Below are 16,594 nucleotides of genomic sequence, written 5' to 3'. Positions count from 1 at the left end.
GGTGTGGCCAGATACAGCAAACTTCATCCCTAGCATGACGAAGTTATCTGAGACCCCCTCAGGCCACTAGGACCCTGGGACATCTTTGGAGAAAGTGCACTGAAGACTGAAGAGGCTGTCTGTGAAATACATAAAACAACAATATACAATATTGTTGTATGTAATACAAAGTAGCACGGTAAACTTCATTTCGATGCACGTAGCCGGTAGCAGTCGTGGGGATAACGAAGTCCAAACAGTTCCAATCCAACTACAGTGTATGTAGACGTCAAGTGCCGAGCTACTCGAGGGCAGCGCTTTTCGAAGAGCGCTGTGGCCCGAAGGTTTGGACTTTAAATTGTGAAAAAACGCCCGCCCGCCGCAAAACGCAAACACCGCAAAACGCGCAAAACGCACACCCCAAACGCCAACGCAAACGTCGCAAACGAAAACAATAAACAAACGCACGCCTGCCGCAAACCGCAAAAGAAACGCAAAAGCACCGCAAAAGATAAAACCACCCGCATCGCACGCCCGCTAACCGTATGTAGACGTCAAGTGCCGAGCTACATACGGCCTATGGTGTATTTCCATCAGCTGTGGGCATCTCCAGGCACACGGCAGCTGCCAGGTCATTCATTATGCCATCCTGTCGGATACCTATGCATCAGTTCGCTAGAGAGCATTCCAATCATCGCCGGAAGTACAAAACGTACACAGTACAAAGAACAGGTTGTCACGAGAAGTACACAATCAATGTTACCCTGTCACATTTATTTACCAGCATCTGCCGCAAACATACGATAGGAAAATATACGCGCACCGCAGCATCAAGCCATTTCCGTCAGAGGAAAAATGCAAACAAAACAGAGTCTCCATTAGTCAAGAGAAAAAATAACGACAGTCACGTTCACGTGTTCCCACGTTCAACATATTTATGCGAAGGAGCCGATATCATCCATAGTAAGACGGGCTACCCTTCCTGGCCAATGCATTAACAAATGGGCTAAATATTTCAGCGCCCTATAAGGCAGCCGACGCCCTCTGAAGTCCAGGCGCCTTAAAATCACAAAAGGCTATTGCAATTTCTCTGTGAAGCTGTGTTCTTTTTGCCTAGAACAACGGTTGCTGAATGTTGACGTTTCTTTTAGGTGTGATTCGTCATATCATATTGCGATTGCCATTTTCACAGTGTTATAATACATGGCCGCAAAGCCCTCATATTCATGAAAAACATCTAATATGATCCACATATTCACATACCTAAAAACCAAAGAAAATGGTGTTGAGTAAGGACTGAGGTAAGCGATGGTAGGTGATAAATCACATCATCAAATATTTGCGCTTTGAATGAGTTCAATGAAGAGCTGAGGCCTGTTTCACTAAAAACTTGCGATTACAAGTGTTTGAGCTTTACAATTCATAGGTATTTTTGCAAACTATGTAAAATCGGATTTAAAGGGACCCTCCCACCTTAACATTAGATTTGAGTTGAGATAGCCAAAATGGGGTCCCTGGCTCACAATTACCGGTTTCGGCACTCACAACATCGAGAAATGCCTTAAATCGGAAATATTGAATTTCAAAATTGCAGCATTTTGATGCAGAGGGGCTAATGCATAGGAATACCCCTCTGAATGTGTGACGTCAGCGCAGATATCTAACGATTTTTAAATGTTTGACTAAAACGTTTTGTAGCACGCGGTGGTACATGCTGCGTTGCGCGCAACAAATGCCGCACTTTTAAATAAAGTCGCTAGGAACAGCGGAGATCCCAAAAAGTAAACAAAATTAAAAGTCTAATATCTTGAAAACCGGTGAATATTTTTCGATGAAATTTGGTAGATATTCGTTTTCACTCTTTCTGAACCGAGCGACATCACTTTCATGCCAATTCATAAACTTTTTTGAAGGTGGGAGGGTCCCTTTAACTAAACTTCATCACCAGCGGCACCTCCGATAAAAAGAGTTTGCAAAAAAACTTGTAAACAGTAAAAATGTTTTTTAATCAAGAACTATACAACATGTTACAGATATTGTTTTTTTATCAAATTATGTCTAGTATTCATGTCAAAAAATGCATGAATAAATTATAAATAATGATGCTGTTTCTAAATGGTATAAATGATAGTTCACAATATTTTATTATTGAAAGAAAATAACACGCAAAACATTTGACAGCAGAAGACTGTTGAATGCAAGCATATTTACGTCTGGACAACGAGTTGCGGGGAAAAGTGCCGATTTTGTCGCAGTTTTTGGAGCCATATATTAGGCTGGATTTTTGGGTTACTTTTTCGTTCCGATTCCTGTATTTCATAGTGTTTGGCTTTTGAATATTTTAGTTCTTTCAGAGGAATATTACTCGCCTTACAGATTTTGTAAAAATGTTTGAATTTTTATAAGCCCACCATTAGAGTCCTAAAACAATGCATCAGCACTACAATTATTGTAAACAAACAAATGGAGCACATCACACGTGGAGCTTTGGATCTGTTCCAAGGTCTTTTTCAAGTTCATCTGGTGGTTTTCGTACTCGTGTACGTCGTTTTGTTGGATGTTTTGAATCTCTTGTGATTGACTTATATCATATTAATGAAGCATGTTGACTGAAAACAATCCCAAGTATCCAGGAGGTTGAGGTCCCATGAGCTGATCAAGATCAAGTTGAAGTTAGGAAATGTTGGTTGATAAACGCAAGTTGATCTGGCTCACTTATCAGCAAGAAAAAGTTAAAATTAAAAGAGCTTATTGGCCAAAAACAAGCTATTGTATTGCAGGAGATCAGCACTGAAGAGCACGCTGAGCAGTACCTATCAATTGGCTTGCCAGAAAATGTTTGCTGATGATTGCATAATGCATATCGTCTATTGAATATTGATATATTGGGATGAATATTGAATAATAATGTATAAGAGCAAGATGAATTAGTGCTAACTATGAAGTGAAAAATTTAGAATGAATGAACTTGGGCAGCTTTACTTTGCTATGCAGATGGTAATGCGCATTACTCAGTGTCTGGCCAATCAAAATTTGCATTTTTGGAAAAAAATGATTTTTGTAAAATTGTTAATGTGACAAGCCATGCAACGATGTGATCATATGATGTGATGTGTTCATAGTCTTTCGTGATAGTGACTTTTGGTCCAATATACAATAGCAAAGCTCTCAGCGCTTCTTTCTGTGGATGGTGATGGCCAGAAGTGACTCAGGACTTAGAACTTAGAAGTATTAGTTTTCTTAACAGGGCTGGGATAAAATGTGCCAGAGGGTAATCTTCCAGCAAGAAACTTTATTTTGACTTGGTATGAGATGTAGGCACAAGTAGGAAGGTGCTTAGTACCTATAGTTAGTAGTTGTGTAGGTTTAGTTGGGTTAGCTTAGATTAGGTGATGCTAGTTTTTTTTTTAATTTGTTAAGTGTCCATAAAAATGTGACCTGACCATACCTCACTAACCTTACCTAATCTCAATCATCACACATATCTGCAACCTACCCAAACCCAAGACCTGCATAGCAGTAGCACCCAGTTATAGCATGATGAGCAGTAATCGCCACACACTTTCAGAATGTGGATCGCTCATGATTGTTCAATACAATACAATACAATACAATTTTAGGTAGATACTCATCCTAACTCGAAATCTTACCTGCTAACCTCCAACTTAACAACAGTTAGCTCACTTTAAGCCGTTGCCAAGTTAGCTCACCTTTGCTGGGCCGCATCCAGGGGGCAGGGAATCAGTCAAATGAGGAACTGGCTCATTGGGTGGCTGGTGAGAGTCTGAGCATTGAAAGTGTCTCTTCTCTGAAGCTACTCTGCACTGCTGTATTGCCATGTTTGATGCTCAGAAAATGTGGGAAATGATAATTAATGAGCTACTTTAGTTCTTTGTTCATGCTCGAGACATTAACAAATTACAAATTATGCGGGGTACATCTATGAGCTAGGTGAGTATTTTATTTTTATGTGAATGTGCTGTTTGACTGTAGTAAATATACAAACAAACACAGCTGGGTCACAGTTATATTCAATCTCCACATAAACACAACAAAAACGCCCATAGCCTCACTCCGAGCACACAACAAATAACTTGAGCCTTTGCAGGCACCAAAATGCTTTGCTTTACAGGATAGGTACACTATATATATCCTCTGTTCTTGGGGATCTTGCTGCCAAGTTGAAGCAAGATGACTGAACTTCAGTATTTATCAAACTTTTCTTCTTAGCCACTGCTGATATATGAGATCAGAAAAACTAAATGCTTGGTTTGGTTGGTTAACTGCCTTGAAAATTTAAAGATTGATCTTCGTTTCTGACATGAAGGCACAAAAATTGTTCCATCTCCTCTTGGAATACACAAAACAAAATATCTAATAACTTCTTAGTGGATGGACAAGAGCAATTATCGTAGGCCGTAGCTTCCCCTCAAGTTAACCTCTGACACTGATGAATTTGACAACTTTGACACCTCTGATCCAAGATAAACTTGAAATGTGTACCTAAATCTGTCTAGTCAATCATGCAACGGATGAGAGCTTGAGGTCTATGGGATATTTTGCGATATTGATATACATCAACGTTACTTTGGAACTTTTTGCATGTTTGCTTCATATTTTGTAACAAAAGCGCAAAAATTGCAATATAACAGCACTATATTCTTCTGGAAAAAATGCAATGGTAGTAAAAACCACCGTGATGGCATTCAGTCTTGGCCAAAATGCAATTACAATAATATTTTGTAGTATCCATTAAATTCTGGCTAAAAACAGTGCACGGTTTGAAAAAGAATCATTCCATTGACGGTCCATTCTTGCGGTCCCAAATTCGCCACTATTTCCGGCCTCTCCAACGCAACTCGTTGTCCAGACGTAAATATGCTGAATGCAATTATGGCGCGCGAATGAAAAAACATGACGATATTTATTTATTGCTCGTAGGTGGTTCGTAGGGATTGTGCTAAGTAAAAAAGAGCATATAATGACTCAGCATATCATATTTGTTTTAAATATAATTGATTGCTTTGAATCATTGCACAAAAAGTAATAAAATTCCGAACGTAAGAGCCACTGGAATTTCGGGTTTGTAAGTACAGCCCACCGCTAAAGTAATGTAGGGTTTTACCAATCTCAACGGTTGGCTTTGACTGGCGATTGTTTAATGCGGAGTGGTCGAAAAGAAGATGTCAATAGCTAAAGTTGCAGCTGCAAGGGTGACGATACATATAAGCTACATTCAAAGTTTCATTGTAGTCTGGCTAATCGTTCCTAAGCTTCATAAGCAGAACATGCCCATGACTGAAACCCCACATTACTTCTGCTGTGGACTGTACAACGTTTTCTTTCAAGTTTTTGGTCTTCGTGAAACAGAAAGTTTGCGATTTCGATGTTTCTTACAAACTTTTTTCTTGTAAAAAAGTTGGTAAATTTTAAACTCAAAATTCATGCTCGGAGGTTTCGTGAAATCCAAATTTCAAATGTTGGTAAATATTTCTTTTAAACTCAAGTTTTTTCTTTGTAATTACACACTTTATTTGTTAGTGAAACAGGCATCAAAATCACCATTCACCATCACTTAGGTAATCCGCGCCCCGTTGGGGGTACTGGTTTTCCACGCCCTGCTAGGGGGGGGGGTGTTGAATACCCCCGTCTAACTCAGCTCCTGGGCTACGTAGCGACAAGGGAAAGACGGAGTCCGAAAGAACGTCAAAGATAAGGAAGGAATTACTTACTTTTTCGTTCAGGTCAAAGATCAGATCACCAGAGGTCACTGAAGGCAAAAATTCGCCGATTTTCAGGTTAAATTTCGACAATTTCAATAAATCGACGCACAGTTCGGAAACTAGTTACTACAGCTACAGCGCCGCAGAAAAGCACATTTGATAGCCCTAATACCGCTCTTTCGGGCAATTTTCTAAGCTTTGACCTTAGTCAACGGTTTTGTCTGCAGGGCGCAAAAACTGCCAAAATAGACGATTTTTTCGGAAACAGTTTTCTGCATTAACTTTTGACTCAAACCTTGCACAACCTTTTTTTGCCGGCATCGTGATTCTCTCGTCGAGACGCATCAAATGAACTGTCATTTGACCTTGAAAGGACAACTTGAAAAGTTGACCTCAGGTCAAGGTCATGACCTGACCGGTAAGGGTCAGGTTGCATATTAGTCGATTCTTATGGTCGAGCCGAACACAACTAAGGTGTTTTCATCGCTCTAGCATGCCTCTATAAAAAAATGCTTCGCAAAAACTGTCAGCTATCATTCGTGACCTGAGATGACCTCAGGGGCATAAAAAGGGGTCACGGGTGCCATTTTCATGTTCAGTGTGTCAAATTTACTTGTAATTCAGTGTTTGAGAGCGTTTATAATGACGTTCGTTCAAAAAAGGCGCCTTTCAATCTTTTCCCTTTGACTTGGATAGGTCGCAAAATTAACCTGATATTAGGTCACCGATATCACAATTTCGAGATTATATACTGTTGCTCTTATCAATCGCTGAAAGTTTCAAAGTGATCGGTCACTCAGTGCAGCTATGGCAGACATTGAAACTTTTTATTCAGTGAGGTCACTTGACATGAACTGGCGACCTGACCTTAACCCGCGCACCGTAGGGGAGGGGGGGGGGGGCGAAACGGCCCACTGTCCTTTTCCGTAGATATCTCCTAAGCGACTGCAGATATTGTCACGAAACTTTCAGGACCCCTCCGTGCATCAATTCTACATATTGTGACCAACATCTTTTCCAGAGGCAACGATAGGTTGGCCGCAAATAACGTCAGAATGACGTCATGTTCTGCCATTTTCGACCGTAAAAGGTTTCGCGGGAAGACCTGTCAGTCCTACAGCTTTGAAGATACAGAAACATGTTCATGACATAAACGGTATAGAATGAACAGGGCTATAAACTGCTATCTCGGATTAAAAAAAATGATTTTGACCCCCAAATCAAAAAAGTGTTTTTATATAATAGCTACAAAATCCCAAAAGTTTTCAAATTTCAAAAAACCGGAATATATATGATAGATTCAACCATCTTCTATCCACATACCAACTTTGAGATTGACATCTGTTTTTTTTTGGGCAAGTTACATTAAAAAAAAGTTCAAAAATTTACGTCAAAATTTCAAACTCAATTTTTAGCACTTCTAGACCACGTAGCGCAAAACAAAGATCACCATTAGACTTCCCGTGACGAGCTGCATCGAATCAATACTTATTTTATGCAAAAATATCAAGTTTGAATTTTGACTTAATTTAACCCTTTCCTCGACTTGGCCTTCACCAGACCAGAACATAACCTAAACTGGCCCTACAGGCGCCTGACCCACATAATCACATTTGTTATGTAAAATGGACCATAAAACATGCATAGCACGACACTTTAGTATTGTGACCCTCAGTGACCTGACCTCTGTAACCTAACCTGGTATTAGTGACTTAAAATAGCAAGATATGTGCTTGCCGGACAAATCCCCATCGATGATTTTCAGTAAAATGCCTTTTTTACTCGATTTTACAACACATTTCTTGAAATGACTGTAAACGGCGAAAATTCGACCTTTGACCAGACCTGTGACGTCATCGGTTAGACCGAGGTCAATCAAATTGGGTCACAAGGTAGTTCCCGGTGGGGCTATAAAGGGGGGTTCGCCGATAGCCCTACGGGGCGCGGGTGAAGTGACCTGGGTCTGAAATTTCCACAACATGTGCAACAAAATGTATCAGGTGTGCCAAAAAACGGCGGTGCTCCGTAGGGGGGGGGGGGGTGTTCAAACACCCCCAGGCAGGGCGCAGGTTAATATTAAGCACACATAAGCGACATCAAAATTGGGGTCACATCGAGTATCGACACGAAATCGAAATACAGCCGACGCGAAACCTACCCACTACCCAGCGAAATAAAAGGTGACGACTTGGGAATGATATATGCGGACATCAGCTCCTCAATGGAGTTCATTCAGCAGCCCCTGGAACACCTCATCCCCTCTCTCTATGTCTCTGTCTCCTCTCGGCGACTTTTGTATTCCGCCTACCGCCTCCCCACAGTGGGAACCGCCCAGACGGAGCTGGAATCCGTCAGCCGCGCAACGATACGTTACTATACGACCTCTTCTTCTCTCTCAGTCTTCACAGTCGCTTGGGTTCCACCCGGACTCTTGAAATCTTCGAGTTTTACCACCAGGGCGGCAGCCGGCGCGGGACGGCCGGGCGCGGAGTGTCTCACGGTTGCACGGGCCGCTCCCGCCGCCCGGGCGTCATCCAGCGCCCACCGGTCCAGGTTTGGGTGCCGCAGGCGGTGGTGGCGCAGACTGCGGGGCGCCGCCGGCCCCGGCTCCCGGCGACGCCCAGTCCCGTTCCGGGACGGATGGACTGCCGGACCCGGCTCCCGGCGACGCCCAGCCGCCGGACGCGTCCCGTTCCGGGCCGGAGGGGCTGCCGGCTCCGGCGGACACACCGTCTCGTCTGGGTCCACTGGCTCCGACTTCACGGTGACGCCCTCGAAGGGCGGCGGCGGGCCCGGGACCGGCGGCGACTTTGGCAGCAGTGCCGGCGCCGGTAGCGGCGTTGGCAGCGGGGCCGATAAGCGAATCGGCAGCAGTGCCGCCAAGTGTGTCGGCAGGTGTGCCGGTACGGATGCCGGCGCTCCCCAGACCAGCGGCGGGACGGTGAACCGCGGCTCCGCGGCCGGCACACGCGCCGGGGCGGCCTGGTCGCCCGCGGCGGGCCGTTGCGCCAGGCCGGCGACACTGCATGCCGGCACGGCCTCACTGGCACTCCCGGCACGAGAGCCACCGGCCATCGGCCTCAGCGTCGTGTGCTGGCCGCCGTGAGCCTCCGCGGCGGCGCTCAGCTCCGCCAGCCGCCGCTCCAGCTGCTCGGCGCGCTCTCGCTGCCGGGCCACCTCCTGGCGCAGCGCCTCCGTCTCCCGGCCCACCTCCTGGCGCAGCGCCGCGGTCTCCCGGCCCACCTCCTGGCGCAGCGCCTCCGTCTCCCGGCCCACCTCCTGACGCAGCGCCGCGGTCTCCCGGGCCACCTCTTTGCGCACCAGCTGGCGCAGCCAGCGGGGCGTCCGCTGCTCAGCGTCCGGCACAGCGGGCCCGGCCGGCACAGGGGCCCCGGCCGGCACAGGGGCCCCGGCCGGCAGCGGGGGCCCGGCCGGCACAGGAGGCCCAGCCGGCACAGGGGGCCCGTGCGGCACCGGGGGCCCGTGCGGAAGAACGTAGTCGTCGGCGTCCCGGTCGGCGCCGGCAGCGAGCGCCGAGCCGCTACAGGTGCACCGGGCTCGCGCGATCTGCAACCGGGGGCAGCGCAGCCTCAGAGGGGTCTGCCTCCTCATGGGGGCGCAGTGGTGCCAGCGTCGGGGCAGCGCAACTCGGAAACGGTGCCATCGGGGACAAGTACACAGCCAACCGGGGACACGGAGTACCTACGAAATACATGAATGCCTACTGCCTAGAGATTTCATTATCCCGACCTTTCGATCATAAACTTGATTTGTAAATTAAACCCAAGAAAAAGCCTTCTGACATCCACTTATCAGCTTGTTCAATTAAACTCCACCATACACGCAGCTTTGAAACGACGGTGAGCGAGGACATAAACATACAACGCAATCAGATCAGCAATAAGGCAGCGAATAGCCCGCTTGCATTCATTTCTCGATTGTCGCTTGCAGCTCACAGGGCGGCCCAGTGGCGACGGCGCCTGCCTCTGACTGGGAGGCAGAGCTCCAGATGACAGAGTGTTCAGTGTTTGATCCGCGCGGGCACATCAGGTCAGCTGGCACCGGCCGATACGGCTAACACTCGATACATACGCTCGGGAGAGACGGTGGTGACCGTTCGATCCAACTCAGCCGCTCAGCAGGCAAGGGTAGTCTGTTCACTGCTGTCAATCGACTCCCGGCGCTTCACAGAGGACGCTTAATGAAGCGTCCTCTGTGAAGCGCCGAGCTAAATTCATACATTTAAACGTGGCTAGCCACGTTCAAAATGAACAAAAAACCAATCAGACCTAATCAGCAATAACAATATAAGCAAGTCCTCGATAAAGTACTCATCTTATCCCTCGTCTGTGTGCGGCGTTTTCCAGCATCTAAAGCGTAGGGGGCCGGGGGAGGGGGTCGGTTGGACCCGTCCCCCTGCCGTTCGGCCCCTGATCGAGCTAGAGCTTTGCGAAAAAACGTATTGCCCGCGACCAGACGGAACCTGTGATACCCGATTTTAAGGTCCTAAGTCACTGGTTGACCTTCCAGGTCAGGTCAATGACCCAAAAGTCGGGAAATTCGGGACCTGCTTTAATAGAAATTCGCTATAAGTGTTATCTCACACATCCCAATTAGAGTTGCAAAATTTCCCTACCGCACTACCGGCATGCCGGTAATTTTTCACTACCGCAGGTTTTTTCGTGGTATTTGGCATGTCCTGCCGGTGGCATGCCGGTATTTTTGATTTTGCATTATGATATTTGCATAATTTGATTAGATTATGTGATTAAGAACGCTTGTTGTGGTAAATGTGATTGCTGCTCACTGTGCAGTCTTCAGAAACACATTTCAGTAATTCAAGTTCTTTTTGACCTTGCTTTTTTATGAATGTGTTAATGCTTTTTGTAGGCAGTACCTCTTTGATTACATGTGATATTTTAACAGCTGTAAACTGGAAATGAGTTTCAAAATTGTGGTATTTGTGGGGCCAACTCAGCCAAAATCAGGCTGCTGGAGTTTTGGTTGGACAATGGGTGGCTGCTGGGTGGGGCGGTTACTGAAATTGCCAAAATGTGGCATCTCATGTAGGGGTAAGCCAGAATCAAGAATGCAGGTTTTTTAGTATGCCGGTAATTTGGCGGTGTTTTTGCTTGGGGCGTGGTAGCATGCCGGTATCCCAGAAAATTTTTGTGGGGGTGCCGGTAGCAGCCCATTGGGAAAACTTTGCAACTCTAATCCCAATGCTATAGACTAAATAGCTGTAATGCTATAGACCTGCTGTTACAGAAATTCGTCAAGTGAAGCTGGTATGTTTTTTCGGGGTGCTGATCGTTAACCCTCGCCGGCACAGGCCATTTTGCGTCCTTCGACGGCACAAGGTAGTGTACGACCCCCCCCCCTCGCGTTTGGCCCCTGATCGAGCTAGAGCCGCGTGGAAAAAAAAAACGAGCGTGTTGCCCGTCACGAGAGGAAGCCGATGATACCCAATTTTAAGGTCCTAGGTCATCGGGTGACCTTCCAGGTCTGGTCAATGACCCGAAAACCGGAAAATCGGGACCTGTTAGAAAGTCGTAAAGTGTGGCTGCTATGTGGTTTTCCGGGGTGCTGATCACGAATATCGTGTCAGTTTTGATCAGAGATGATGTCTTTAAGCATTAAGACCAGGTCGGGTCAGGTCAGGTCAGGTCAACCGGTAGGGGCTGTGACGGGTATTCGTAAAACGTGTCAACCGCCTCTGACAGCTTCGTAACATGTTACGAAGGCACCAAAACTACTTCGTAAATGTTCAAATGGTTGCTAAATTCGAATTCAGCTCCAAAAACTAGCCTAGAAACATGTAAAACTCGAAAAAGTGAACCGAGGTCACCCGAGGTCACCAAAGGTCAATGACCTGACCTGACCTTCAGGTGACCTTGACACCCACCCTAATGTATGGGAGCAACATCAAATCACATGTTTGAACGTTTGAAACCATGAAAAGCTTGCAAACGCGCGGCTAATGCGAGCCGACATACGCCGAATCGCGATTCCGGCCAAACATGGTCTCGGAAAAGAGGTCACAGGTCAAAGGTCATTTGGGTCAGGATCATGACTCATGAAATTTTTATGCTAGGTGTAAAATTGATCAATGTGAGGGTACTGAACGTTTCGTCGCGATCGGCCGCTTTTTACGCGAGTTATTCGCGAAAAACCTTAGGGGGGTTGCATCACCCCCCCCCCCCCCTGTGCCGGCGAGGGTTAAGTTCGTGGTAGTTTTGACCACAGATAAGGTCTTCATGCATTTAGGCTAGGTCAGGTCAGGTCAGGTCAGGTCAGGTCAGGTAAACCAGTATTCGTGCCAGTATTCAACCAGTCAACCTGCCGGGTATTCGTAGTATGTACGTGTCAACCGCCTCTGACAGCCTCATAACATGTTATGAAGGCACCAAAACTACTTCGTAAATGTTCAAATAGTTGCTAAATTCGAATTCAGCTCCCAAAACTAGCCTGGAAACATGTAAAGCTCGAGAAAGAGAGCCGAGGTCATCAAAGGTCAATGACCTGACCTGACCTTCAGGTGACCTTGATACCCACCCTAATGCATGTGACCAACATCAAATTACATGTTTGAACGCTTGAAACCACGAAAAGACTGCAAACGCGCGACTAATGCGAACCGACATACGCAGAATCGCGATTCCGGTCAAACATGGTCTCGAGAAATAGGTCACAGGTCAAAGGTCACTTGGGTCATAACTTATCTTACCAATAGGTACAGAATTTTGAGGCCTATAAGGCCTGTGGGAATCTGATCTCATCGAGCTCCTTACTAGAGACAGTCATGAATCTTGGACTGGGATGTCGAAGGATGCATCACCCCAGTGAGAGTCGAGACGGGCTTTCAAGAGATTGACAGACAAAGAGATTGACAAAGAGACAAAGAGATTGTTCCACGACAAATCGACAAGTGCCCTGCACCCTCATATTTTATTTTTTGCTTAAAATTGGTCTAATGGGTTGTGATGGGCGGGGAAGCCAGCTGTGGCAAGGATTTTTTTCTTCGAACAACGGTTTCCGAGATATAGCCTCGGTCAATTCTTGGAGTTCGCGCTGCAGCCCTATGTTTAGCGGCCTATAACTCAGAAACTATTGTTTTTTTACGATAAAAACTTCATATGGTTCAACTCACAATCAACCAACAAACATTTTGGCTATCTCGGATTTTCAATTTTTGAAAATTTTGATCACGTGACATTTTGTCCTATTTTTCGAAGAGTGACCTTGATATTTTCCCCACTGAAAGTTGCAATTTTGTCTGATGACGATTAAAGCCTTATCAATTGTCATTCATATGCGATAATAAAAAAAGTGGTTATCGCCCTCCGTTGACCTCAGGTCAGGTCATTTTTATGACCTGTCCATTTTTACGAGCGGGAGTGACAGCGAGATCTCGAGAATAAAGCAAGATAGCGACAAGCGGTAAACGGTAAAGGGTACACACGGATAAGGTCTATAATTTTTACTGAGGTCATTTTCAGGTCAGGTCAAAGATGACGTCACAGGAGCTAAAAGGAAGTCAAAATAGCGGCACTATACATATATATGAAGTTTTTCTCGAATAACTTTCAAGGTATCCCAGCTAGGAACAAACTAATAGCACCATCGTGATCCTCTCGTCGATCCGCATCGAAACATATATATGTTGACCTCGAAAGGTCGAAAGGTCAAAAGTTGACCGTAGATCACGTGACCTAAGGTCAACTTTTGACCTTTCGACCTTTCGAGGTCAACATACATATGTTTCGATGCGGATCGACGAGAGGATCACGATGGTGCTATTAGTTTGTTCCTAGCTGGGATACCTTGAAAGTTATTCGAGAAAAATTCATATATATGTATAGCCTGTCGCTATTTTGACTTCCTTTTAGCTCCTGTGACGTCATCTTTGACCTGACCTGAAAATGACTTTAGTAAAAATTATAGACCTTATCCGTGTGTACCCTTTACCGTTTACTGCTTGTCGCTATCTTGCTTTATTCTCGAGATCTCGCTGTCGTTCCCGGTCGTAATAATGGACAGGTCATAAAAATGACCTGACCTGAGGTCAACGCAGGGCGATAACCACATTTTTTATTATCGCATATGAATGACAATTGATAAGGCTTTAATCGTCATCAGACAAAATTGCAACTTTCAGTGGGGAAAATATCAAGGTCACTCTTCGAAAAATAGGACAAAAGGTCACGTGATCAAAATTTTCAAAAATTGAAAATCCGAGATAGCCAAAATGTTTGTTGGTTGATTGTGAGTTGAACCATATAAAGTTTTTATCGTAAAAAACCAATTGTTTCTGAGTTATAGGCCGCCAAACATAGGGCTGCAGCGCGAACTCCAGGAATTGCCAGAGGCTATATCTCGGAAACCGTTGTTCGAAGAAAAAAATCCTTGCCACAGATGGCTTCCCCGCCCATCACAACCCCTTACACCAGTTTTCAACGAATAATAAAATATGAGGGTGCAAATTTAATTTTTTATTTGTCGATTTGTCGTGGAACGCCCCAGACGTAAAGAGGACCACAGAGGCAGTCATGGCCATGAAATTTTCAGGATAGGTGAAAATTGATCAACTCGAGGGTACTGACAGCTTCGTCGCGATCGGCCGCTTTTTGCGCGAGTTATTCGCGAAAAACCGAGGGGGTCTATTCCAACCCCCAACCCCGTCACAAGTGCGAAAGTGCGAGGGTTTACCTGCATGTTACATCACGAAATTCCCTGAGATTGGTAGATTTAGAACCATTTCTGATTACCAACATCATTAGGGGCACCTGCCCTCTAAGTCAGAATAAAGAACCCCTACCTACCAAATAAAAACATGGATGACAACATCCATGCCAATTAACATTGCGCTAATTGCGGTCAAGATCGGTGATTGCGTCATGCCCGATGAAAGACATAGTGATTAGTGCCTGGTGTCCAATACGTTAATCCATAAAGTATCATATCATTAATTACTTAAATAATAACATCAACATGGCAACACGCGAGCCGTTCGCATTGAATGGGCAGAGCTTTAGCTGCTGACAGCTCGGTCGGGCCCGCCCCCTCCCCCCCGCGCGTGGTGACGGCCCCCCTCCGGAGCCCACCCGGGACACGTCCGGCCACCGCATGGCAACAGGTGGAGCGACGCGCCGTGCTGAGCGCCGGCCCTGGAACCCCGCACCCGTCCGTCACCGATGACCGAGCTGGCACCGGGCCAAAACGCTGCCGCCGCAATGGGCCCAATGGCTACACTAATGCAAACATGCGTTTAGCAAAGAGGATCGTGGAATGTTCAGAGGAAACAGCCGCGACTAGATGAAACGAAGGCGTGGATCACATAGCTGCTTGGCTGGCATGGAATTGAAATGCATACGTGGAATAGTTGTGTTTATAGTTCCCTTTATCTTGTCTGATATATTTCCAGCCTAACTGGCATTTTAATTTTCAACTAAGCATTTACATTTTACCTGAGCTAAACCGTTCAGTACAGCGGCACGAACGAACCACTGCGTGTTGATTTGATCTTTTTTCTTTCGCATTACGCCCCGGTACGACGAGGGCCGGTCTGTCTCCTTCCCCGCCCGCCGGAGGCTCCCGCCCAACCCCCCTTTCCCGCCCACTAGAGCGCGCTCTTCCCCGCCCACTACATCGGCACGGGCTGCATATTCCACACCCACACACCTGCTATACGCCTCACGCAGGGGCCCTGGCCGACCCGACCCGGGCCGGGCAGGTGGGATTCGGTCGGTGGGTCAGCCAGGTCGGGTCGGTGGGTCAGCCGGGTTGGTGGATCAGCCGGGTTGGGTCGGAGGTCAGGGTTAGACCGGTTAGCGTCAGTCAGTGAGACACCACCACCTGCCCGAGACGGTTTACGAGATAGCCGACCGAGTGCGGCGATAGGGGTGGGAATCAGCCTCGCAGGCATCACTGATAGCTGCATGTTTACGTGCTGATAGCCGCCTCTCAGCATACACTTGGTAACATCCTGTGCATGGTGCACACGAGGAGCTGTCCGCCGGCCTGGGGCTGGCCGCACTAACCGACAGAGGTGAACCGGAGCGCAGCTTAAATTTGAGCACATTTTACATAACAAATTAATGGGTAATCCTAGGAGAAAACTTCAATGACCTTGGAGTCTGAGACTGAAACTCACGCTATTATGCACAGTCTCCCAAAACATGTGAATATAATGTGGAAAGGATATATATATTTCGAAACGATTGTAAACTAGGATTACGCAAATGCGACGTTTGCTAATGTTCGCCACATAAAGCCATAAAACCTCAAAAGTTTGCATGCTGTACTCATAACTTTCATTCTTTTGTAGTATTTGCACTGAGGCAAGGTGTAAGCTGAAATATAACCAAAGCTACAAGTTTCAGCATTTTGTAATGCAGCTCGGTTAGCCAAGTCACTAAGAACAAAAAGCGTTGTGTTTTGGTATAAGTTTTGTTAATGCCAAAGAAAGATCATACACAAAGAAAGTCGGGGAAAGGTCATTCACTCCTACGAAATATTAATGAATTCGAAACATTTGCCGGTGCGTACGACCATAGGTATTAGGCATTTATTAAACCGCGAGTAGGCAGGAGCAGGGCAGGAGAACCATTGATGCTGACTTGTGATTTTCCGGCGCCCGGACTTCAGAGGTCATCGGCGCCCAGAAAAAAAAAAAAACTTTTGAAACAACAGAAACACATTGAGACATCAGGCAAAACCTTTAGCAGATTACCGATTACGAGCGCATCAATTATAACATCCGAATTTCCTCAGCATAAAGCAATACTGAATTGACTTCTTTCGTTTCAATTATATTTTGCTATCGGTGTAAAAGTATGGCATATGAGTGCTAATATGAGATTTAAAGTCTCTAACAAATGCAAAATAACAAT

At 46.0% G+C, this 16,594-nt stretch overlaps 1 protein-coding gene across 1 annotated transcript in view; it reads right to left on the bottom strand.

Annotated features, from left to right (window-relative positions):
- Positions 1–16,594, bottom strand: part of LOC122386297 (heat shock factor protein-like) — a gene marked incomplete at its 3' end in the record, with an annotated part of 50,747 nt that overhangs the window by 27,547 nt on the left and 6,606 nt on the right. The gene's annotated exons all lie outside the window — the stretch shown is intronic.

The sequence above is a fragment of the Amphibalanus amphitrite genome, unplaced genomic scaffold (assembly GCF_019059575.1).
Source record: "Amphibalanus amphitrite isolate SeventyFive unplaced genomic scaffold, NRLGWU_Aamphi_draft 000246F_arrow, whole genome shotgun sequence".
Classification (NCBI taxonomy): Eukaryota; Metazoa; Arthropoda; class Thecostraca; order Balanomorpha; family Balanidae; genus Amphibalanus; species Amphibalanus amphitrite.
The sequence above is the reverse complement of the archived record's forward strand: the minus strand, read 5'-3'. Positions and strand labels throughout refer to the sequence as shown.